At 37.4% G+C, this 24,955-nt stretch overlaps 1 non-coding gene across 1 annotated transcript; it reads left to right on the forward strand.

Moving 5' to 3' along the window:
• Positions 1-1,724: 1,724 nt before the first annotated feature.
• On the forward strand, positions 1,725-1,835 carry LOC140894100 (small nucleolar RNA R71). The gene has a single exon (XR_012153651.1). It is a non-coding gene; the product is annotated as a small nucleolar RNA R71 (small nucleolar RNA).
• Positions 1,836-24,955: the final 23,120 nt, after the last annotated feature.

Here is a 24,955-nt window from a genome sequence, read left to right on the forward strand (position 1 = left end):
AAATATTTTCCGAATCAAAATTTTCCACTAAACAAACATCAGATTGTTGATTTAAGTTATCTTGTTGACATTCTTCCACGATAGTTTCTATTGTATTATCATCTTCATCTTCATTAATACTTGGTTGTTTACTCAAATTGAACACATTAAGTTCCAAAGTCATGTTTCCAAAAGATAATTTCATTATTCCATTTCGACAATTTATTAAAGCATTTGAAGTTGCGAGAAATGGACGTCCCAATATTATTGGAATTTCATTATGCACTTCTATTGGTTGTGTATCCAAAACAATAAAATCCACATGATATATGAATTTATCGACTTGAACTAACACATCTTCTACGATACCTCTAGGTATTTTGATTGACCTATCGGCTTGTAAAAGAGTGACAGATGTAGGCTTTAAATCTCCCAACTTAAGTTTTTCATAAATTGAATAAGGAAGTAAATTCACACTTGCTCCCAAATCTAACAAAGCTTTTTTAATTTTATTTTTTCCAATAATACATGAAATTGTTGGACAACCAGGATCTTTATATTTCAAGGTAGAATTATTTTGAATAATAGAACTTACTTGCTCCGTTAAGAATGTTTTCTTCTTTACATGCAATTGTCTTTTCACAGTACATAAATCTTTTAAAAACTTTGCATAAGAAGGCACTTGTTTAATAGCATCTAATAATGAAATATTTATTTTTACTTGTTTAAAAACTTCATAAATATCAGAATCATTTTTTTTTTTATTTACTAATGCATGAGGAAAAGGAACATTTTTTTTTATTTTATCATCAATTTTTTTATTTTTAGGACTCAAAGCATCATCTTTCTCAAAAGTATCAGGATTTGAATCCTTACTCTTTGAGTTTAATTGATCTTTGTTTTCATCACTATATGGATCATTAACTATTTTACCACTTCTAAGAGTAATAACAGATTTTACTTGATCAAATTTATCTTGATTATTAGGATTAGGTTGTGGTTGGGATGGAAATTTTTCTTTTTCATGAATATTAAGTGCAGATGCAAATTTTGCAAGAGTTTCTTTCAAATCATTCATAGATTGAATGTTTTGAATATTGATAGACTCTTACTTTTGAATGTATGCATGAATTTCATCTTAAAAATGTTTTCTTGGAGGTGGGATATAATGAGCATAACCTTGATGATTTTGGTTATTTTGAAAAGGTTGTTGTGAAGGTTGTGCATTATTATCGTTCCTCCAACTAAAATTGGGATGATTTCTCCAACCAGGATTATATGTTTGTGAAAAAGGATCTAATGTTGGTTTTTTAAAATTGTTAACATAATTGGCTTGTTCATGGAGACATTCTTTAAATGAAGGCAAAGTAGGACAATTTTTTGTAAGATGATCATGTGTGTCACATATATGACAAACAATTTCTTGAACACTTTTTAATTGATCACTCTTTTTCATTTCTAATGACTCGATTTTTCTTGCTAAAGATGCAAGTTTAGCTTGAACATCTACATCATCTTTAAGATGATAAATACCACCCCCATTTTTTGAATTATTGGTTTTACTTGGTGGTTCAATTGAGCCTATATTATCCCAATTTTGAGCATTTTCTGCTAATGACTCCAAATATTCCATAGCTTCATTTGGGTTTTTATCTTCAAAAGTTCCATTACACATGAATTCTATCATTTGCCTATCTTTAGGTATTAAACCTTCATAAAAGTGAGAAACTATTCTCCATATTTCAAAACCATGATGTGGGCATGTATTAAGTAACTCTTTATATCTATCCCAACATTGATAAAATGTTTCCCCTTGTTTTTGAGAAAAAGTTGCAATTTGTCTTTTAAAAGAGTTTGTTCTATGGGAAAGAAAAATTTTTTTTAGAAATTGTTGTTGCATTTCTTCCCATGATCTTATTGAACTTGATCTCAAATTTTGCAACCATGTTTTAGCTTTATCTTTTAAGGAAAAAGAGAAAAGCTTTAATCGAACAGTATCCATGCTACAATTTTGATCATTATAAGTGTTGCAAACCTCCTCAAATTCTCTTAAATGCAAATATGGATTTTCAGAATCTAAGCCATGAAAATTTGGTAAAAGTTGAATGACTTGTGGCTTAAAATTGAAATTAGATGCATCAGGAGGAAAAACTAAACAAGATGGTATACTAGTTCTTATTGGATTCATATGGTGCCTAAGTGTTCTTGGTTGTTCATGTTCTTGATTATTATTATTATTATTATTATTATTATTATTATTATTATTATTATTATTATTATTATTATTATTATTATTATTATCATCTTGATTATTAGAATTATCCTCCATGTTTAAAATATTTTCAGTTACTCGAACAAGTCTACCACTTTGTTTACGACTCCAAACAATCATACAATTAAAAACAACATACTATTTACATAATAACATAAATAACAAAATTAAACTTAATTTATACCTCCCCGGAAACGGCGCCAAAAACTTGCTACAACTTAAATTGTAATTCACCCAAGTGTAGGTTGTCTGCAAGTAATATACTCGTGAGTACGAGATCGATCCACGGAAAGGATGCTGTAAGTTTAATTTTAGCATGATATATTATAGATGGAAATATTATTATGAAACTTCAAATACACAAATTATAAAATTGTCAAGGTTTCAAAGGTTCATTGTTGGTTTATTTAAGATTGCTTAATAAAAATAAATAAATAAAAACTAAAATAAGAATAAACATAAAAGAACAATGAAATATTTAAACAAGTATATCATATAATATAGTTCCCACTATATTAATATCAGATTAATCGATATTTAATACATGGTACCCATAATATATATATAGATGAATAAATATAAACATAAAAAGAATAATTAAATATTTAAACAAGTATATCATATAATATAGTTCCCACTATATTAATATCAGCCGATATTTAATACATGGTACCCATAATATATATATAAATGCATAAATATAAATTGACATAAAAGTAAATGTTAGATCAAATCACAATATTTTATTTAGAACAACCGGCAGAGCCACGCTATCGTCTAAATAAAATATATGACTTTATGTTAGATGCGATAAAGTAAATGTTAGTTGTGGAAAAATAAATGTTATATGCGAGAAAGTAAATGTTAGTTGCGGAAAAGTAAATGTTAGTTGCGATAAAGTAAAAGTTAGATGCGAGAAAGTAAATGTTAGTTCAAATCACAATATATTATTTAGAACAACCGACAGTGTCACGCTATCATCTAAATAATATATATGACTTTATTATAAATAGATACTTATATTTATAGTATATAATTATTGTAGTATTTATTGTATCATATTTGACAACAAATCAAGGTAACCACATTCAAGGTACCAAGCATTTGATGTAAATAGATAACAACAAATCTTCCAAAATTATACCAAAAATAAGGATCAATTAGAAAAACAAAATAGAAAAAGAAAAAGAGAAGAATATACAAAATATAAACAATCTTACTTGAACAACAATGAAACCTTTTCACCTTGACATAAAAAGATTTAGCTTGTCATGAACATGAAACTCAAGAGTAAGGATAAAATAAATTTCATACTTGAACTTGAGAAATATGCACACTCAAACTTTTATTCTCACACACACAATATTTATTTTTCAAATGAGGACTTCTCTACACTCTTGCACACTACAAATCTTATACAACACATCTATTTATAGGCTAAATGAGAGAAAGAGTCCAAGACTCATTAAATGTTGAATAGTAAAGTTGGTGGGTGGTTGTCTCCTTAAATGTCAATACCTTGACCCAATGTTAATTGGCATTTTTGATGCCATAGACCACCGATTCAGCCTCTCCATTCAACATAGAACACGTAGAATATTTTGTGTAGATGTGTTTGGACATATAATTCACCTCTTTTGGGTAAAAAGTGAAATAGTTATGATATTTTTACTACAAGCTGGTCATAGTAAAAGTAAATCTGTCTCCTTTTTGATGTTTGATTATTTTGATCATCTTAATGAGGTTTTTGGAATTTCTTGTCTTCTACAAAATTGAAGATGCCTCTTTTTTGATTCTACAGGATTTGAGATTACTCCAATATGACCTTTGTAGCTTGAGTAATTTTATTTTTACGAAACCTGCGCAAAACGTAAAATACAACATTTTTAGTAAAACAAGTAAATATAAACACACAACACTAAAATAATACAACTTCATAATTTTAATGAAACTTTAATTTTAAAACACAACTTTTAACATATAAATAATTACAAATTTTAAGTTTCATCAGCTTTTCTTTTATCTTCAGAAGTCCATTCAGATCGAGGCTTTTCTATCATCTGAGGAGCACCTTCAATAATAGCAACAGCAGTGTTGACTTTCATAATCTTCATTGGTCCATCTGTTACAACAAACCACATATCATCATCCAGTGCTGATAGATGTGCCTGCATACGAATTTTCCAGTCATCATAATCTTCTTTTGAAAACATAGGGATTTTGCTAAACGATGTCATAGCTAAAGATTCCATAGTTTAAGAGACGATTCAGGTGATAAGCAAGAACCGCTCTGATACCACTTATTAGGATCGAAATATGTGTAGAGGGGGGGTGAATACACAATATAAAATTTTGCGAGTACTTCGATCTGATTTGCAAGAATCAGACAGAAGTTTCGTTTGCTTAAAACTTTTGATCTGTTCGAAAGATCCGAGCAAGTCAGGCAGAAATAATCTTCCTCACAGATTGAATGCCTAATAGTACTAATGCAAATGAAATGAAATAATTGCAGTAAAGAGATAGAGTTGTTTCTGGATGTTCGGAGATGAATTCTCCTACGTCACCCCTTCTTCTGTTTCCAGAAGGATTCCACTAGAAGAATTTGACTTATACAATTCCTTTGTATAAATCCAATCCAATCAATCCTTTGATAGGAACTCCTAGCAATACTCTAACTCGAAGTAGAACAATTTTTCTAATTAGAGTTTACAAGAAGAAGCAACAGAGTATGCTTCGATGGTTTGAACTGGGAAGCTGTAGCTTTGATCTAGATCGATTTGAAGTATATCTTTGAGCTTGATCGATCTGTGTTGTGTTCTAACTCAGAATATTGAGACTTTGATCTGATGAAATAAATATCTGAGTTGGTATATTGAGTGAAGGCTTTTTTGACTTTGAATTTGATTGCTTTGTAATTTTTACTCTTGGTCTGTAGTAACCCAGAACCATTTTAAGATAATAATATGATAAACATGTTTAAGGGTTAGTAATTAACCGATTCCGGAGTTTAATTGGGCTTCAGAAGACAATTTGGGCTTATGAGTATGGGCCGGATCGGAAGCTCCGAACCCAGATCGAAAGCTCCGAACCCAGATCGGAAGCTCCGATCCCAGCCACTTCGGAGGCTCATTGGAAGCACAGAGATCGGAAGCTCCGATCCAGGAACGGAAGTTCCGATCTCCAGCTGCCAGCAATGATCGATGACTCAGCCACGAGTTTTGACAAGTGTTGAACGTAGAGCAGATCGGAAGTTCCGATCGCAACGTGTCATGCATTCATGCAGTGAGCTGGATAGGAATCTCCGATCCCGAAATCGGAAGTTCCGATCCTGGCCGGGAATTTTTCCTATAAATAGGCGACTCCGTAGTTCATTTTGAATTACGAATTCCGAGTTTCCTTCTTCAGTTATATAGTGTGAGATATACACTTGAGAGCCCTATCGGTTATAATAGAGGTTCTGGAATAACCAAGGAGTAGTTATAGTCATCCGGGACTAGCGATTTCAAAGGGCTATCTACGGACGAAGGTATGGTCCGAGAATCTATTTAAGTTTTGGGAGTACTTATTAGCTTAGTTAAGGCTTATAGAACTTGTGTAGTGATACGGTGAACTTTTGAATATAGGCTTGGAACCTAGGATCTACTAGACTTGAACTAGCCTAGAGGTACGTACAGATTGACTGAGATTGCCAGCGAGAATACATGTCTATATGTTGCATTTATTTGGCATTATTATATGGCATGATATATGATTTACCGCTTCTATATTCATATGTCATGTGCATATACATGTTGAGCCTATACCTTGTTATACCTGACTATAGAGCTGCTCAGCTCTATACTCGATAGTCTGTCACTGAGAGTACCGCGACAGCGGGGGCATTTATGTCTGTCTACTCTGGTATACTAGATGAGTATGGTTGCACCCAGATGTTGATCCGTGCGGTGGCAGCACTCATGTGGCGCCGGTACTGAGCATGACTTTTCAGATGACCCTTTACCAGTCATCATGTTGCATGCATCATATTTATACATGTACTCATGTTTATGTACTGGACGTTAGCGCTCATGTCCTAGTTGTTATCTTGGACACCCTATTCCATGGGGCAGGTCGCACGATGGACGGAGCTGGTGGTTCAAGGCAGGATTAAGGAGCAGGCCTTGAGGAGTTAATTATACAGCAGGATTCGATATAGTTGTATAATGTTTACTTTTAATTATTTCGATATGGTTGTATCACTACTGATGAATAAGCTTGACACTTTTATACTAAGCTGATATGTAATTTATGGTTATGTTTCCGCACGTTTAACTCTGTTAAGTTATTTTGCTGTATTAAGTTTAATGCATGCTATTAGTTGCCAGTTAGTAGGTGATACCATGCAGGGTCACTACATTTTTGGTATCAGAGCATGCTTAGATTTTTGGGATTAGTACTTGGGATTTAGTATAGTCTTGAGTAATTATTGCGCATTTGGGATTTTTAATGTGCAATTCCTTTCAAGATATGGCTGATGAGAGTCACGGTAGTGTTGGCCAGGGAGGCGGTCATCATCGTCACCATCGCCATCATGATGAACATTATCGTCCTCATGAGGGTAGACGTCGCTACTCTATCAATAAGTTCATGCAAGTAGGACCGAAACCCTTGGTGGAAGGCGAGAATCCTGAACAGGAAAGAAGCTGGATGTCTAAACTCGAGAGTGCTTTTCGAGCTTCCGCTTGTACTGAAGAGCAGAAACTGGAAGTTCTAGAATTCGTTCTAGAGGATCGAGCACGTTTTTGGTGGGATGCCAAAGCTGCTCAGGCACGTACTGAGAGAGGACATGTGACTTGGAGAGATTTTTGTCTGCAGTTTCAGAAACTGTATTTTCCTCCGGCTATTCGCCAAGCACGATCGATGGAGTTGCTTACTCTGAGGCAAGGATCAATGACTATTGATCAATATCAGCAACGATTTCTTGATCTGCTACCTTTCAGTCCTCATATCAGTGACAGTGATGCATCGAAGTATGATATCTTTCTGCAAGGTCTTAATCAATATATCTATTCACAAGTTGTCGTCTGTGATGATCCGACATCTTATGAGACTTTGGTGAACCGTTGCCGTCTAGTGGAGACCAGCAACAGGAGGGCACAGTCGATGATGCCAGGACAGCCTAGTGGATCTGTTGAGCCTAGAGCTCAATATGTTGTGCATTCTGGACCTACGTCTTCTTCTACTCCTACTACTTTGTCTAGTTCTCGTGGTTCACGAGGTATGTTCCATTTTGGGAAGAAGAAGAAGAAGGGGGAGTTTCATGTCGAAAGGCTACTGGTGCTTGTTATATTTGCGGCCAGCAGGGACATCTGCGGAGAGATTGTCCTCAGCGCATGGGTTCTGCTAGTGGATCGGGATCACAGGTTGGATCTCAGGCTTCTACTTTTCCACGACAGCAGCCAGCACCACAGAGTTCTTTTGGTTACCGTCCACAGACTCAAGAGCAGGTATTTGCTTTGTCTCAAGAACAGGCTACTGAGGGAAGCGATCGCATGTTGGCAAGTACCTTTCTGTTATGTGGTATTCCTGCACTTGTTTTAATTGATACTGGAGCATTGCATTCCTTTATTTCTAGTCGCTTTGTTAAGAGACATAGATTACCTTATGTATCATTAGATATGGATTTCGTTGTATCTACTCCGCTGGAGCAGGAGATAGTAACTAAGCGTCTAGTGATGAGTTACCTTCTAGAGTTTGAGGGTAATGTATTGTCAGCTAATCTGATGATATTAGCGATGACAGATTTTGATTGTATTTTGGGAATAGATATACTGACTTTGTATCACGCTACTGTGGATTGTTATCAGCGTCTGGTACAGTTTCATCCTGCTAAGGGTGATAGCTGGTATTTTTATGATGAGGGTGCGCGACCTCCGATGCCACTTGTTTCGGCTCTGAAGGCATGTCATGTCTTGGAGTCAGGTGGGGAGGGCTACCTTATCTATGCAGTTGATATGTCCATGAGTAGTATGGGTATTGATCAGTTACCGGTAGTTAGTGAGTTTCCTGATGTATTCCCTGATGAGATTCCTGGTTTTCCTCCGGTGCGAGAGGTTGAATTTGGTATTGATTTAGTACCAGGAACTACGCCTATATCCCGAGCGTCTTATCGTCTAGCACCATCAGAGATGAGGGAATTGAAACAACAGTTACAGGATCTGCTTGATAAGGGATATATTCATCCGAGTGTTTCTCCATGGGGAGCACCTGTGTTATTTGTCAAGAAGAAAGATAGATCGATGCGATTGTGTATTGATTACAGGCAGTTGAATCGTGTCACCATCAAGAATAAGTATCCTTTTCCGCGGATTGATGATCTGTTCGATCAATTACAGGGTACTTCTGTTTACTCGAAGATAGATCTGAGATCTGGATACCACCAGATGCGGGTACGAGACTTAGATATTTCTACAACTCCTTTTAGGACCAGATACGGGCATTATGAATTTCTGGTGATGCCATTCGGTTTGACAAATGCACCAGCAGTCTTTATGAATTTGATGAATCAGGTATTTCGAGAATATTTGGATAGATTTGTCATTGTCTTCATTGATGATATTCTTGTCTATTCTCATGACAAGGATGAGCATGCACAGCATCTGAGGATTGTGTTGCAGACGTTACGGGATAAGAAGCTATATGCGAAATTAAGCAAGTGTGAATTCTGGCTTGATCGGGTAGTGTTTCTCAGTCATGTGATTTCTAGCGAAGGAATATCCGTTGATCCTAGTAAGATAGAGACAGTGCTGAACTGGTCTCGTCCGACGACGGTTGCTGAGATTCGTAGTTTCTTAGGTCTAGCTGGATATTACCGTCGGTTCATCGAGAATTTTGCACAGTTAGCCAGGCCTTTGACTCAGCTTACTCGGAAAGATGTTTCCTTCATATGGTCCACGGATTGTGAGGAGTTATTTCACGAGCTGCGTAGACATCTTACTACTGCACCTTGTTAGCTCTACCTTCTGGATCGGGAGGTTATGTTGTCTACACTGATGCCTCTGGTCAGTGGTTAGGATGTGTTCTGACACAGCATGGACATGTTATTGCCTATGCTTCTCGACAGTTGAAGACGCATGAGAATAATTATCCAGTGCATGATCTCGAGTTATCCGCCATTGTATTTGCACTCAAGATTTGGAGGCATTATCTTTATGGCGAGAAATTTGAGATATTCACGGATCACAAGAGTTTGAAGTATTTATTCACTCAGGCAGAGTTGAATATGCGACAGAGACGCTGGATGGATCTTCTGAAGGATTATGATTGCGAAATCAAATATCATCCAGGTTCTGCTAATCTTACTGCTGATGCTTTGAGTCGGCAGGTAAGACTTTCTTTACTTCAGAATAGTGAAATATCTCATATGGTTCAAGAGTGTTGTTCGTTGAGTTTTACACTCAAGCATAAGAAAGGGAAGAATGAGATTCGTTTGTATACTATTCTATCTGAGCCAGCATTGTATTCTCGGATCAGAGATGCTCAGATATCTGATGTTAAAACTCAACGATTGGCACGTCTATACAATGGGGTTAATACATCTGGATTCCATTTTCAGGCAGATGGATTATCGTGCTTATCGAATCGAGTGGTTGTACCTGATGTTGCGAAGCTCAGGAATGATATTCTTTCTCAAGCTCACAGGAGTCAATTATCAGTTCATCCTGGTAGTATGAAAATGTATAAGGACTTGCGAACTAGATTCTGGTGGAAAGGGATGAAGCGGAGTGTGTATCAATTTGTTTCTTGATGTTTGATTTGTCAACAGGTCAAGGCTGAACACCGACGACCAGGTGGATTACTGCAGAATCTTGAGATTCCCCAATGGAAGTGGGAGCACGTGACTATGGAGTTTGTCACCCACTTGCCTATGACTTCGCGTCAGTGTGATGCTATCTGGGTCGTTGTTGACCGTTTGACGAAATCAGCACATTTCATTCCCTACAACCGGGAGTATTATTATGATCGTATGGCACACCTATACATCCAGGAGATAGTGCGATTGCATGGGATTCTAGTGAGCATAGTTAGTGATAGAGACCCACGGTTTACCTCACGTTTTTGGGGTAGTTTTCAACAGGCATTGGGTACCACTCTGAGTTTGAGCACTACATATCATCCAGAGACTGATGGACAGTCTGAGCGCACAATTCGTACGCTGGAGGATATGCTACGTTCTTCAGTCATGGATTTTGGCTTATCCTGGCAGGATCAATTACCTTTGATCGAATTTGCCTACAATAACAGTTATCATCGTAGTATTGATATGGCACCTTTCAAGGCTTTGTATGGTCGACGGTGTCGTACTCCGTTATTCTGGGATGAAGTCGGGAAACGACAAGTCGAGGGTCCTGAGTTGGTGCAGCAGATTATGAACAAGGTAGATTTGATCAAGAGGAGGATCAAAGCTGCTCAAGATAGACAAGCCAGTTATGCTAATATTCACCGCAGGCCATTGCAGTTCGAGCCTGGTGAATGTGTTTCTGCGAGTATCACCTTTCAGGAAGGTGATGAGATTCGGTGTGAAAGGCAAGTTGTCACCTCGTTTCATTGGGCCTTTCCAGATACTGGAAAAGATCGGAGATGTTGCATATCGTTTGGCGTTACCGCCATATCTTTTCAGTATACATGATGTTTTTCATGTGTCGTTACTTCGACAGTACATAGCTGATGAATCACACATTATCCAGCCTACTGATGTTCAGTTAGAGCCAGATCTATCGTATATCAAACGACCACTCCGTATCCTAGACAGGAAGGAGAAAGTTCTTCGAAATAAGACTATACCACTTGTGATGGTACAGTGGCAGCGCCGAGGCATTGAGGAAGCAACTTGGGAAACTGAGAGCCGTATGCGAGCAGAATATCCTGAGTTGTTTGCTTTGTACTTTTGATTACCATGTAAAGATGTAATTACAGTTGTTGTAATAAAACATGATTTGATGTTTCATATTGTTATCTTAATTTGTCTTTAGATTTTATTTCGCGGACGAAATATCTAAAGGTGGGGAGAATGTAGTAACCCAGAACCATTTTAAGATAATAATATGATAAACATGTTTAAGGGTTAGTAATTAACCGATTCCGGAGTTTAATTGGGCTTCAGAAGACAATTTGGGCTTATGAGTTTGGGCTGGATCGGAAGCTCCGAACCCAGCCACTTCGGAAGATCATCGGAAGCACAGAGATCGGAAGCTCCGATCCAGGAACGGAAGTTCCGATCTCCAGCTGCCAGCAATGATCGATGACTCAGCCACGAGTTTTGACAAGTGTTGAACGTAGAGCAGATCGGAAGCTCCGATCGTTTGATCGGAAGTTCCGATCGCGACGTGTCATGCATGCATGCAGTGAGCTGGATCGGAATCTCCGATCCCAAAATCGGAAGTTCCGATCCTGGCCGGGAATTTTTCCTATAAATAGGAGACTCCGTAGTTCATTTTGAATTACGAATTCCGAGTTTTCTTCTTCAGTTATATAGTGTGAGATATACACTTGAGGGCCCTATCGGTTATAATAGAGGTTCTGGAATAACCAAGAAGTGGTTATAGTCATCCGGGACTAGCGATTTCAAAGGGCTATCTACGGACGAAGGTATGGTCCGAGAATCTATTTAAGTTTTGGGAGTACTTATTAGCTTAGTTAAGGCTTATAAAACTTGTGTAGTGATACGGTGAACTTTTGAATATAGGCTTGGAACCTAGGATCTACTAGACTTGAACTAGCCTAGAGGTACGTACACATTGACTGAGATTGCCATCGAGTATACATGTCTATATGTTGCATTTATTTGGCATTATTATATGACATGATATATGATTTACCGCTTTCTATATTCATATGTCATGTGCATATACATGTTGAGCCTATACCTTGTTATACCTGACTATAGAGCCGCTCAGCTCTATACTCGATAGTCTGTCACTGAGATACCGCGACGGCGGGGGCATTTATGTCTGTCTACTCTGGTGTACTGGTTGCACCCAGAGGTTGATCCGTGCGGTGGCAGCACTCATGTGGCGCCGGTACTGAGCATGACTTTTCAGATGTCCCTTTACCAGTCATCATGTTGCATGCATCATATTTATATGTGTACTCATGTTTATGTACTGGGCGTTAGCGCTCACGTCCTAGTTGTTATCTTGGACACCCTATTCCATGGGGCAGGTCGCAGGATGGACGGAGCTGGTGGTTCAAGGCAGGATTAGGGAGCAGGCCTTGAGGAGTTAATTATACAGCAGAATTCGATATAGTTGTATAATGTTTACATTTAAGTATTTCGATATGGTTGTATCACTACTGATGAATAAGCTTGACACTTTTATACTAAGCGGATATGTAATTTATGGTTATGTTTCCGCACGTTTAACTCTGTTAAGTTATTTTGCTGTATTAAGTTTAATGCATGCTATTAGTTGTCAGTTAGTAGGTGATACTATGCAGGGTCACTACATGGTCTCGTGTCTTGAATCTTCAAAATGCTTGAGTATTTATAGTTTCCAAAAGTAGACAGTGAGCGGCCAACAATTTCTGATATTGGGCTGTCAGCATATCTCATAAATAGCTCACAAATCTTGACTTAAAGCGAAGGCCGATCAACGTTCAAATTCTCATTAAATGATTTCTTCGTTTTCTTCAATTACAGCAACGGATAGATTCCTGATGAAGCTTCAATCTGGTTGTTGACCATTTGATCTTGTGTCAATCGATCCGGTGTAATAAGATCTGTGGAGCTTGATCTGTATCTTGGTTTAATCACGATACTTTGATCTGGCAACTTTCGTAGAAATCTTTAGTCTTTAATATTTGATGAGTCCGATTAATTTATTTACTTGGTTTTGTTTTGACTTTGTAATCATCGAAATTCTAGAGTTTGATCTCCAACATTTATCTATGTCCTAAAATTAAAGTTTTTTTAATTGAAAACTATATTAAAATTTTTGCTCTACATCAAATAACTTTATTAATTATTTTTTCTCTACATCAAAGAAATTTATTAATTTTGTGAAATTACTTTCAACATTTATTTTCAACGTTATTTTTAGTCTCCGTTCTTATAAATTTTTTAACATAATATTTTATTATTAAACTTTTAAAAAAAACAACAAATTAAATCGAGTCGTTAATTTTAATCATCTGATTCAAGACAAGTAGAATCATATCATAATCATAAATCAATATTTTATTCCATTTATATAGGAAAGCTATCTTCTTTTTTATTCAATTAATTCGTTTATTTTTTGGAATTTAGTAATTTAACTAAAAATTTTTGTATTCCAGTTTTTAGGAAGGATATTTTATCTAAATTAAAATTTTTTATTAATTTTGTGAAATTACTTTCAATATTTATCTTCAATGCTATGTTTTTAGTCTTCATTCTTCTAAATTTGTTAACATAATATTTTGATTATTAAACTTTTAAAAAAACAATAAATTAAAACGAATCATTAATTTTAATTATCTGATTGAAGACAAGTAGAATCGTATCATAATCATAAATCGATATTGTATTCAACTTATATAACAAAGGTATTCTCCTCTTTTATTCAATCAATTCGTTTATTTTTGGAATTAGGTAATTTAACTAATATTTCTTGAATTCCAGTTTTTATGAAAGATAACTATAAAACTAATAGTGATGCCTAACTAATATTTTCAAATATTTTAGGGACCAAAAATATTTTAGTGATGAACTAAAAGTGTATTAATCAACAACATTTTTTTTTTATCGAAGGTAAACAAATATATGATTATAAGTAGATTTCGTGTTGATATTTGAACTATAGTATAATACTTACTTATAATAATATAATCTATATATATATATATATATATATATATATATATATAACTCACAATTTATCTATATCTATATGTATATCTATATAAAAGTAACACTTTATTTATTAATTTACAGCTTTGTTTTAATTTAATAATTAGTTTTGTCATTTTTAAAGTTTTTTGAGGTTTTTTTTATTCATTGTATAGTTTTGTTCAATGCGTATTTAATTTGTGTCTATATATTTATTATAGGTAAAATTAATTGCTAATATTTAATTCATGTTCTAAACGAAAGTTTTATTAATTGAAAGCTATTTTTTTTCTTTGTCTATAAATCTAAAAAATTTATTAATTTTTTAACTTACTTTCAATTTTTATCTTCATCGCTATGTTTTTAGTTTTCAAAATTTTTAACATAATTTAGTATTAAACTTTTAGAAAACAAAAAATTCAATCGAGTTATTAAATTTTACCGTCTTATTCAAGATAAATAAAATATATCATAAATCGAGATTTTATTTCATTTATATAAGAAATGTATTCCCCTCTTTTATTCAATAAATTCATTTTTTTTAAAATTTGGTAATCTAACAAAAAATTTTGGTATTCCGATCCATTTTTTAAGAAGAAGGACTATAAAACTAATGGTGATGATTAACAATGTAATATTTTCAAAAATTTTAGGGATTAAAAATATTATAAGTTGAACTAAAAGTGTAATCACATTGATATTTTTTTTGTCCAAGTTAAAAAAAATATAATTATAACTAAATTTCATGTTGATGTTTGAACTACATTATAATATAATCTTTATCTATATAAAAGTGTTCATTTAGCTATTAATTTATAGTTTTGTCCTTATTTTATTTCATTTACTGATTTTTTTTTTGTCTTTTTCAAGGTTATTTTTATGTCATTTTGTAGCTTTTTTTGCAATGAGTATTAAATTTTTGCCTATTTATTTATTTTATATGAATTAATTTTTAATATTTAATTCATTTTCTGAATTTAAAGTTTTATTAATTGAAAGCTATTTAATCTAAAAAAATATATTAATTTTTGAACTTACTTTCAACATTTATCTGCATCGCTATGTTTTGGTCTTCTAAACTTTTTAACATAATATTTTGGTTATTATACTTTCACAAAAAAATATAAATTGAATCATTAACTTAGTCATCTGGTTCGAGACAAGTACAATCACATCATAAATAATCGAGACTACATTTCACATATCTATGAAATATATGCTCCTATTTTATTAAATTAATTCATTTCAATTCGTTTATTTTTTTAATTTAGTAATCTAACTAAAATTTTAGGTATTCCAGATTTTAGGAATAATGATTATAAAACTAATGATGATAACTATGTAATCTAACTATGATAGTTTACTGAAAAAAAATATATTACAAGATATTAACAAATAAAATTATAAAGAAAAAGTTTCCTTGATTGTTGAGAATCAAATTAAGTCATATGGACAAAATGTTTTATTAGATGCAAAAAAAAAAAAAAAAAAAAGTTTTAGATACACTTTATCCATAGAATAAACATGCTCAATTTTAGGTTTTGGCCACTAAGTTTTTAAAGTTTGTTTTTTGTACGTTAAATTTATTTTCGGCTATTTAGAATTAATTATTGTGGTGACACTGGAAAATTCTTATTTTGCATCGAAAAATGCTGACATTGGCATAGTAATGATGATGCGACATCAAATTAATTGCTGACTTGTCAGATGTCACGTCAGCAATTGAACTAAAAATAGTCAAAATTAAAAGTTACTATGTCAAAACTAAAATCTGACAAATCAATTGAATAAAAATCAAAATTTGATGAGTTAATGGACTAAAAAAATATTGTTTTAACTTACAAATCAATAGAAGTAAAATTATTATTTAACAAATATTGTTTTTTCTGAAGTGCAATAATTATTCATACCGAGTAAAACAACCGAAACATGATGTTTGAGATAAGACATAGTTTAAGATATTGGATTAGTATTGTTACCAATGACTATAATTTTTGAAAAAGCAATAAGCATTCGGCCATATAATATGTATCAAAGTGAAGATCATGACTTCGATTGACATTGATTGCAAGCATAATTATCAGGAAAAAGATTGTTGGGTACTAATTATATCTCTGCTATGTAGAACAATCCAAATGTAGTGTTTGAACTGTTGCACATATTAAAATATTTAAATTACATAATTATATATCATCAACTGTAACTTTTAGTAAAATGCAAAACGTCCAGTCCTACGGTTTATAACAAAAATCAATGTATTTTTTTATATTTCTCGACAAATATATAAAATATGTTATTGGTTTAAAGTCATTAGTTAAAAAAATAAATTAAATCCAATATATAAAACATAAAAGTATCGATTAGATGCAACAAATTGATCGCAAAAAAAAAAAAAAAGTTAAAGACGTAATGCTCTCACTTCAATTACTAATTAGAGATCAAATCATTATAACCGAAGTTTGAAATTGATAGTAAAAGATATAACACTTAATTAAAAAAATATAAACAATTTAAGATATTATACGATAAATTCAATCTCAACTAATAAAATTATTGTCGCGTGCAACGCACGTGCAATTTTCTAGTATATATAAACGTTGTTCATATGCTTGATCCAATAACCCATTTTTGGTTTGATACCTTAGATGTATATGTGAACATCACGTTATTCATATGCTTGATCTCAAAACCCATATATTTTGGTTTTTTACCTTAGATGTACATGTGTCTTTAGATGCTCTCTTTGTGCTCGAAGAATAGCATGGACACAATAAATCTTTTTTTTTCATTCATCCATCCTATATTTAATAATGTATTATACTGATCTCTTTATATGTTTAATATAATTAAGATGGAAAATATATTATTTTCGAAAAATAGAAGCAAGGGTACGTATATGCGTGCTTATTACTTGTTTCCGAATATGATCATTCGATGGTAAGATTAATTGGAACACCAGAATCGAAGATCGAGAACAAGGGCTTCCTCGGAATGAAAATATATAATTGCATGCAAAGTGTACCAAGAATCGAGATAGTTTGAAAAATGACTTTGGTTAACCAAATTTTTTGATTCATGACCTTCTTTCAAAAAAATTTGCAAAATAACCTTCGAATACAAAGGAAATGCAAAAACTTTTTTTTTATAGAAAAAAAATTGAGAAAGTTATATTTCAAAATCATGGTCAAACGGAAGTTATTCAGTTAAATAAATCCACCAAAAAAGAATCACTGTAGTGGCCCGTACCCGAAATCAGTGATTAAGTGTTAATCAATTCATTAATCCTACTAGTTAAGAGTAAACGTGATTAAGGGAACTCTTAATGGGTTAACGGAGTCCGGAATTAGATTCAAAACACTTGAAAATGGTTTGAGGGTCATCGAGTTCGGAGGCTCCGAAGTCAAGGTTCGGACGGTCCGAAGTCAGGGTTCGGACGATCCGAAGAGTGGTTCGGACGCTCCGAACGTGCTGCCGACAGTCGTCATGGATGAAATCATCATGCTGATGTAAGCAATGACGTAATATCGGGTTCGGACGACCCGAAGTCCAGTTCGGACGATCCGAACTCCGTCTATAAATAGGGGGTGCCGAGCTCATTTTTGAAGTGCACCAGTTCCTCTCTTCTCTCTCGATCTCTTAGCCTTCTAACTCAGATCTAGGGAATTATAGGCGTCCCGTGGGGAATCCGGAAGTGGCATAGCGATCCAGACGTCGTAGCGGAGCTGTGGCCTAGTTTTGAGGCACTCGACATCAAAGGGCTAACGACGGACGAAGGTATAGCTTTTGCTTCTTATAAATATTTAGGAGTATGCTATAGCTTAGTTAAGGCTTTTAGAGCACTATAATGATAGTAGTATCATTTGGCAGTGTAGAGCAGACTATAGGCGTGGACCTAGAGTTGGTAGAGCTTGCACTGATTTGAGGTACGAATGTACTGTTCGAGATATCCTGACTGAGTATGCATGTATTATGTGACTGCATGGTTTATATGTCATTGATTTATGCTGCATTCATTTGCATACTGAGCTATCTCCTTCGAGATGTCTGTTAGTAGGGTTTTTCCCTATCCTGTTAGTGGTTGGACTTCCATCGATTTGGGTCCGGCATATCCACTGGTATTATGGTATGGGAGCCACCTCCTGAAGCGACGGCACAGCGTGCTACATACCAGGGCCCGGTCTGTCTCTGTTATCTGATCCTTGACCTCGAGTTTATAGGGAGTTCACTTTGCATGCATGTATACTCATACTCTCGTGCTGAGCGTTTTATGTTCACGTCTCGTACTCTGTGTTTCTGGACACCCTATTCCATGGGGCAGGTTTGCGATTGGACGAGGCGGGTGGATCCAAGAGGGGCTAGGCAATGGTTGGCCAGCTGGAGCTTCGTCTAGGTTTATTTATATTGTTTTGGGTTGATACAGCTTTCGATTTGGTTGTATAATCTATTTTGGATATTTACAGATTCCTTGCCTTGGGATTGTAATTTTAGTAATGTTTCCGCAGTTTATTCTGATATTTTTTTATTAAGTTAATTGCATGCCTAAGTTCTGTTTAGTAGGTGATCCGGGTAAGGGTCACTGCATTTATGGTATCAGAGAATGCATAGTATTCTTGGGATTTAGACTCTGCATAAGGTAACCGTGAGGTGCTTTTGTAGATGGCAAACTACGATGACCAGAGTAGCCATGGTAGTGGAGGTGGACGCTGGGGAGATGACGATCGTGAGCGTCGTCGGGACCGTCATCATCGCCGTCGTGATGAGGATCGTTTCACTGTACGACGATTTCTGCAGATGGGTCCTAAGCCCCTTGTTGGAGGTGAGTCTCCGGAGGATGCGGAGAACTGGTTAGACCGTATGGAGATGACTTTTCAGACTTACCACTGCACCGAGGAGCAGAAGATGGAGACCCTTGGCTATCTTCTGAATGGGCGAGCCCGTAGGTGGTGGAGTTTTACTTCTGCACCTTTTATTGCGGCGAGAGGAGTGGCCACCTGGGCCGAGTTCCGCACAGCTTTTCAGAAGCTGTATTTTCCTCCTGCACTCCGTCATTCGAAGGCAGGTGAGCTTCTGAGTCTGCGACAGGGAGCCATGTCCATTGATGAGTATCAGCAGAAGTTCTTTGATCTGCTATCCTATTGCCCCAAGATTGCCGACAGCTCTGGGATGAAGTATAATCTGTTCCTTCAGGGCCTTAACCTTGAGATCCATGACCGTGTGGCGGTTGGCGACGACATGTCCTACGAGGGTTTGGTGAGCCGTTGTCACTAGGCGGAGGACAGCATTCGGCGGAATAGGTCTTTCCCTCAGTCGAGGCCTGCTAGTTCTTTGGGTCCCCGTGCCCAATCTTTCAAGAAGTCTGGATCTACTTCTTCCTCTGGTTCTGGAGGTGTTGTTCGTTTCGAAAGAAAGGACAAGTGTGATCATTGCGGGAAGAACCATCCATCCGACAAGTGCCGTAGAGCTTCTGGAGCTTGTTTCCGTTGTGGAGAGACTGGTCATATCCGGAGGGATTGTCCACTATCTGGGGAAGGAGGTTCTGGTTCTGGTTCAGGATCTGGTTCTCAGGCTACCGTTCAGCAAAAGTCGCAGGGACAGCCTGCTGGGAGTTCTCATTTGAGGCCACGAGCTTCTGGCCAGGTGTTTGCCCTGAGACATGATCAGACAGTGGAGGAGAATGAGAAAGTCATCGCAGGTACATTTCTGCTTTATGGTATACCTGCTCTTGTACTTATTGATACTGGTGCATCTCATTCCTTCATTTCTGCACGTTTTGTTAAGAGGCATAAGTTACCATGCATTGCACTAGACGTAGTAATGTCTGTTTCTACTCCGAAGGGCTAATCTGCTTTGGCTAAGCGTCTAGTGATGGGTTGCCCTTTAGAGTTCGAGGGGAACATTCTGTTAGCAAATCTTATGGTCCTTGCGATGGACGACTTTGATTGCATTCTGGGAATAGATATGTTGACTACCTATCGAGATTCAGTGGACTGCTATCAGAGATTAGTACGCTTTCATCCGGAAGGAAGTGAGAGCTGGTTTTTCTATGGAGAGGAAGCGCGACCCCCGATGCCTTTGGTATCAGCTTTGAGAGCCTGTCGAGCTCTAGAGTCTGGCGGGGAAGGCTACCTTATTTATGCAGTTGATTTGTCCGCTGAGAGCATTGAGATAGAGAGTATTCCTATTGTAGATGAATTCCCAGATGTTTTTCCTGATGAGATTCCGGGTTTTCCTCCTGTTAGGAAAGTCGAGTTTGGCATATAGTTGATGCCGGGTACTTCACCTATTTCTCGAGCACCGTATCGTCTGGCTCCGTCAGAGATGCATGAATTGAAGAATCTGCTACAGGATCTTTTGGACAAGGGGTACATTCATCCTAGTGTATCTTCTTGGGGAGCTCCTGTTATTTTTGTAAAGAAGAAGGATGGGTCTATGCGGTTGTGCATTGACTATCGGCAGCTGAATCGAGTCACTGTGAAGAACAAGTATCCGTTGCCTCGTATTGATGACTTGTTTGATCAGCTGCAGGGCACGTCAGTTTACTCCAAGATTGACTTGAGATCTGGGTATCATCAGTTGAGAGTCCGTGATCAGGACGTAGCCAAGACTGCATTCCGTACTCGCTATGGGCATTACGAGTTCCTAGTGATGCCATTTGGTTTGAGTAATGCACCGGCTATGTTCATGGATCTGATGAACCGTGTCTTCAGGGAGTATTTGGACAAGTTTGTCGTGGTATTCATTGACGACATCTTGGTGTATTTGCGTAATACGGAAGAGCATGTTTCTCACTTGCGGTTGGTACTGCAGACTCTTCGAGATGAGCAGTTGTATGCCAAGCTGAGCAAGTGTGAGTTCTGGATGGATCGAGTGGTCTTTCTTGGCCATATCATATCCATAGAGGGGATTTCTGTTGATCCAAGCAAGATTGAGGCGGTGCTTAATTGGTCGCGTCCGACGACAGTTGCTGATATCCATAGTTTTCTGAGTCTAGCAGGGTATTATCGTCGTTTCATCCTGAACTTCTCTCAACTAGCTCGACTTTTGACTCAGCTTACCCGCAAGGGTGTGGATTTCGAGTGGTCCTCCGAGTGTGAGGAGAATTTTTGTGAGCTTCGACGGCGGTTGACTTCTGCGCCAGTGTTGGCATTACCGTCAGGATCTGGAGGGTATGTGGTATACACTGATGCTTCTCTTCAGGGGTTAGGTTGTGTCCTGACTCAGAATGGGCATGTGATTGCATACGCTTCTAGACAGCTGAAGCTTCATGAGGATAACTACCCAGTCCATGATTTGGAGTTAGCAGCCATTGTGTTCGCTTTAAAGATCTGGCGTCATTATATGTATGGCGAGAAATTTGAGATCTTCACCGACCATAAGAGTCTCAAGTATTTGTTCACTCAGGCGGAGTTGAACATGAGGCAGAGACGTTGGATGGACTTGCTTAAGGACTATGATTGCGAGATTAAGTGCCATTCGGGAGCTGCTAATCTCACCGCTGATGCTTTGAGTCGCAAGGTGCGACTATCCTCACTTCAGACTTGTTCGATGTCTAGTGCGATCAGTGACTGTTGTACTTCGGGATATACCTTCAAGCATAAGAAAGGTATGCAGAGTATCCAGATGTTTGCGATATTATCTGAGCCAGCTTTGTATTCGCGGATTCGAGATGCTCAGATGTCTGATTCAAAGACCCAGCATTTAGCTCGTCTAGCTAACGAGGGTAGCTCATCTGGATTTCATTATCAGTCAGATGGCTTTCTGTGTTTGTCTGGTAGGCTTGTGATTCCGCAGGATGAAGAGTTGCGAGAGGAGATTTTGTCTTAGGCGCATCGCACTAAGTTGAGTATTCATCCCCGGAGCAACAAGATGTACAAGGATCTACGTACTCGTTTCTGGTGGAAGGGAATGAAACGCAGTGTTTATCAGTTTGTTTCGAGATGTTTGGTGTGTCAACAGGTCAAGGCAGAGCACCGACGACCTGGAGGATTGCTTCACAGTCTGCCTATTCCTGAATGGAAATGGGAGTTTATCACAATGGAATTTTTGACCCATTTGTCGGTATCCCCGAGGAACTGTGATGCTATCTGGGTTGTGGTGGACCGACTCACCAAGTCAGCGCATTTCATTGCCTATAGCCGGGAGTACAATGTGGATCGTATGGCTCGGTTGTACATTCAGGAGATCGTTCGACTTCATGGAGTGCCTGTGAGCATTGTCAGCGATCGGGACCCCAGGTTTACTTCTAGATTCTGGGGGAGTGTTCAGCGTGCGATGGGTACTACTCTCAGTTTGAGTACTGCCTATCATCCGGAGACTGATGGTTAGTCAGAGCGCACTATCTGTACTTTGGAGGATATGCTTAGAGCGTGCGTCATGGATTTTGGGTCAGCTTGGCAAGGATCATTTGCCATTGATCGAGTTCGCGTACAACAACAGCTATCATACTAGTATTGGGATGGCACCTTTTGAGGCGTTGTACGGGCGACGTTGTCGTACTCCACTTTTCTGGGAAGAAGTGGGGGAGAGACAGGCTGAGGGAACGAAGTTTATCCAGCAGGCGATAGACATTGTTGATCAGATCAAGAAACAGATTAAGACTGCAAAGGATCGTCAGGCCAGCTATGCTAACACCAAGCGTAGGCCTTTGCAGTTCGATGTCGGGGAGAAAGTGTTTCTGAGAGTGTCACCTTTCCGCAAGATTCTCAGATTTGGCCTGAAGGGCAAGTTGTCTCCCAGGTTTATCGGTCCGTTTGAGATCTTGGAGAGCATTGGAGATTTGGCTTATCGACTAGCTTTGCCACCGCATCTTTCCAGTATTTACGACGTGTTCCACGTATCTTTGTTGCGACGGTATGTGGCAGATGAGTCTCATATTCTGCAGCGGTCTGAAGTTCAGGTAAGCAAGGATTTGACTTATGTTGAGAAACCTATTCGTATCTTGGATTATAAGGATAAGGTTTTGCGGAACAAAGTCATTCCTTTGGTTTTAGTTCAGTGGCAGCGCCGAGGCACTGAGAAAGCTACTTGGGAGCTTGAGGACAGGATGCGTGAAAACCATCCTGAGTTGTTTTGATTTCATTCTTTAAGTTGTATTCAGTTGCAAAATCTGTAAACGTTTGATTTGAATAAAGAATGTTTCTGATTTCTGTATTACATTCAGTACTTAAGATCTTTTTTCGAGGACGAAACATCTTAAGTGGGGGAGAATGTAGTGGCCCGTACCCGAAATCAGTGATTAAGTGTTAATCAATTCATTAATCCTACTAGTTAAGAGTAAACGTGATTAAGGGAACTCTTATGGGTTAACGGAGTCCGGAATTGGATTCAAAACACTTGAAAATGGTTTGAGGGTCATCGAGTTCGGAGGCTCCGAAGTCAAGGTTCAGGCGGTCCGAAGTTAGGGTTCGGACGATCCGAAGAGTGGTTCGGACGCTCCGAACATGCTGCCGACAGTCGTCATGGATGACGTCATCATGCTGACGTAAGCAATGATGTAATATCGGGTTCGGACGACCCGAATCCCAGTTCGAACGACCCGAACGTGTTCGGACGACCCGAAGTCCAGTTCGGACGATCCGAACTCCGTCTATAAATAGGGGGTGCCGAACTCATTTTTGAAGTGCACCAGTTTCTCTCTTCTCTCTCGATCCCTTAGCCTTCTAACTCAGATCTAGGGAATTATAGGCATCCCGTGGGGAATCCGGAAGTGGCATAGCGATCCAGACGTCGTAGCGGAGCTGTGGCCTAGTTTTGAGGCACTCGACATCAAAGGGCTAACGACGGACGAAGGTATAGCTTTTGCTTCCTATAAATATTTAGGAGTATGCTATAAGCTTAGTTAAGGCTTTTAGAGCACTATAATGATAGTAGTATCATTTGGCAGTGTAGAGCAGACTATAGGCGTGGACCTAGAGTTGGTAGAGCTTGCACTAATTTGAGGTACGAATGTACTGTTTGAGATATCCTGACTGAGTATGCATGTATTATGTGACTGCATGGTTTATATGTCATTGATTTATGCTGCATTCATTTGCATACTGAGCTATCTCCTTCGAGATGTCTGTTAGTAGGGTTTTTCTCTATCCTGTTAGTGTTGGACTTCCATCGATTTGGGTCCAGCATATCCACTGGTATTATGGTATGGGAGCCACCTCCTGAAGCGACGGCACAGCGTGCTACATACCAGGGCCCGGTCTGTCTCTATTATCTGATCATTGACCTCGAGTTTATAGGGAGTTCACTTTGCATGCATGTATACTCATACTCTCGTGCTGAGCGTTTTATGCTCACGTCTCATACTCTGTGTTTCTGGATACCCTATTCCATGGGGCAGGTTTGCGATTGGACGAGGCGGGTGGATCCAAGAGGGGCTAGACAGTGGTTGGCCAACTGGAGCTTCGTCTAGGTTTATTTCTGTTGTTTTGGGTTGATACAGCTTTCGATTTGGTTGTATAATCTATTTTGGATATTTACAGATTCCTTGTCTTGGGATTGTAATTTTAGTAATGTTTTCGCAGTTTATTCTGATATCTGTTTATTAAGTTAATTGCATATCTAAGTTTTATTTAGTAGGTGATTTGGGTAAGAATCACTACAATCACACCTCATCATCTCAAAAAATATTGAATTACATGGACAGATAGTATTTGTAAACTCTAAAAATATTGTAAAAATAATCTTCATAATCATTTATTAATTATAGAAGTTGCAGACACTAGTTAAAGTGTTTTCACGAGGCCAGACTATCACTCCTAATCCTGAAATCCACGCCACACCCATGTAACATATAAAGAAATTCCCTAAATCATCCACCCCATTTTAATTCGTGAAACATTTTCTACCACACAAAATGAACTATA

Source organism: Henckelia pumila, chromosome 3 (genome assembly GCF_033568475.1).
Source record: "Henckelia pumila isolate YLH828 chromosome 3, ASM3356847v2, whole genome shotgun sequence".
NCBI classification, from domain to species: domain Eukaryota; kingdom Viridiplantae; phylum Streptophyta; class Magnoliopsida; order Lamiales; family Gesneriaceae; genus Henckelia; species Henckelia pumila.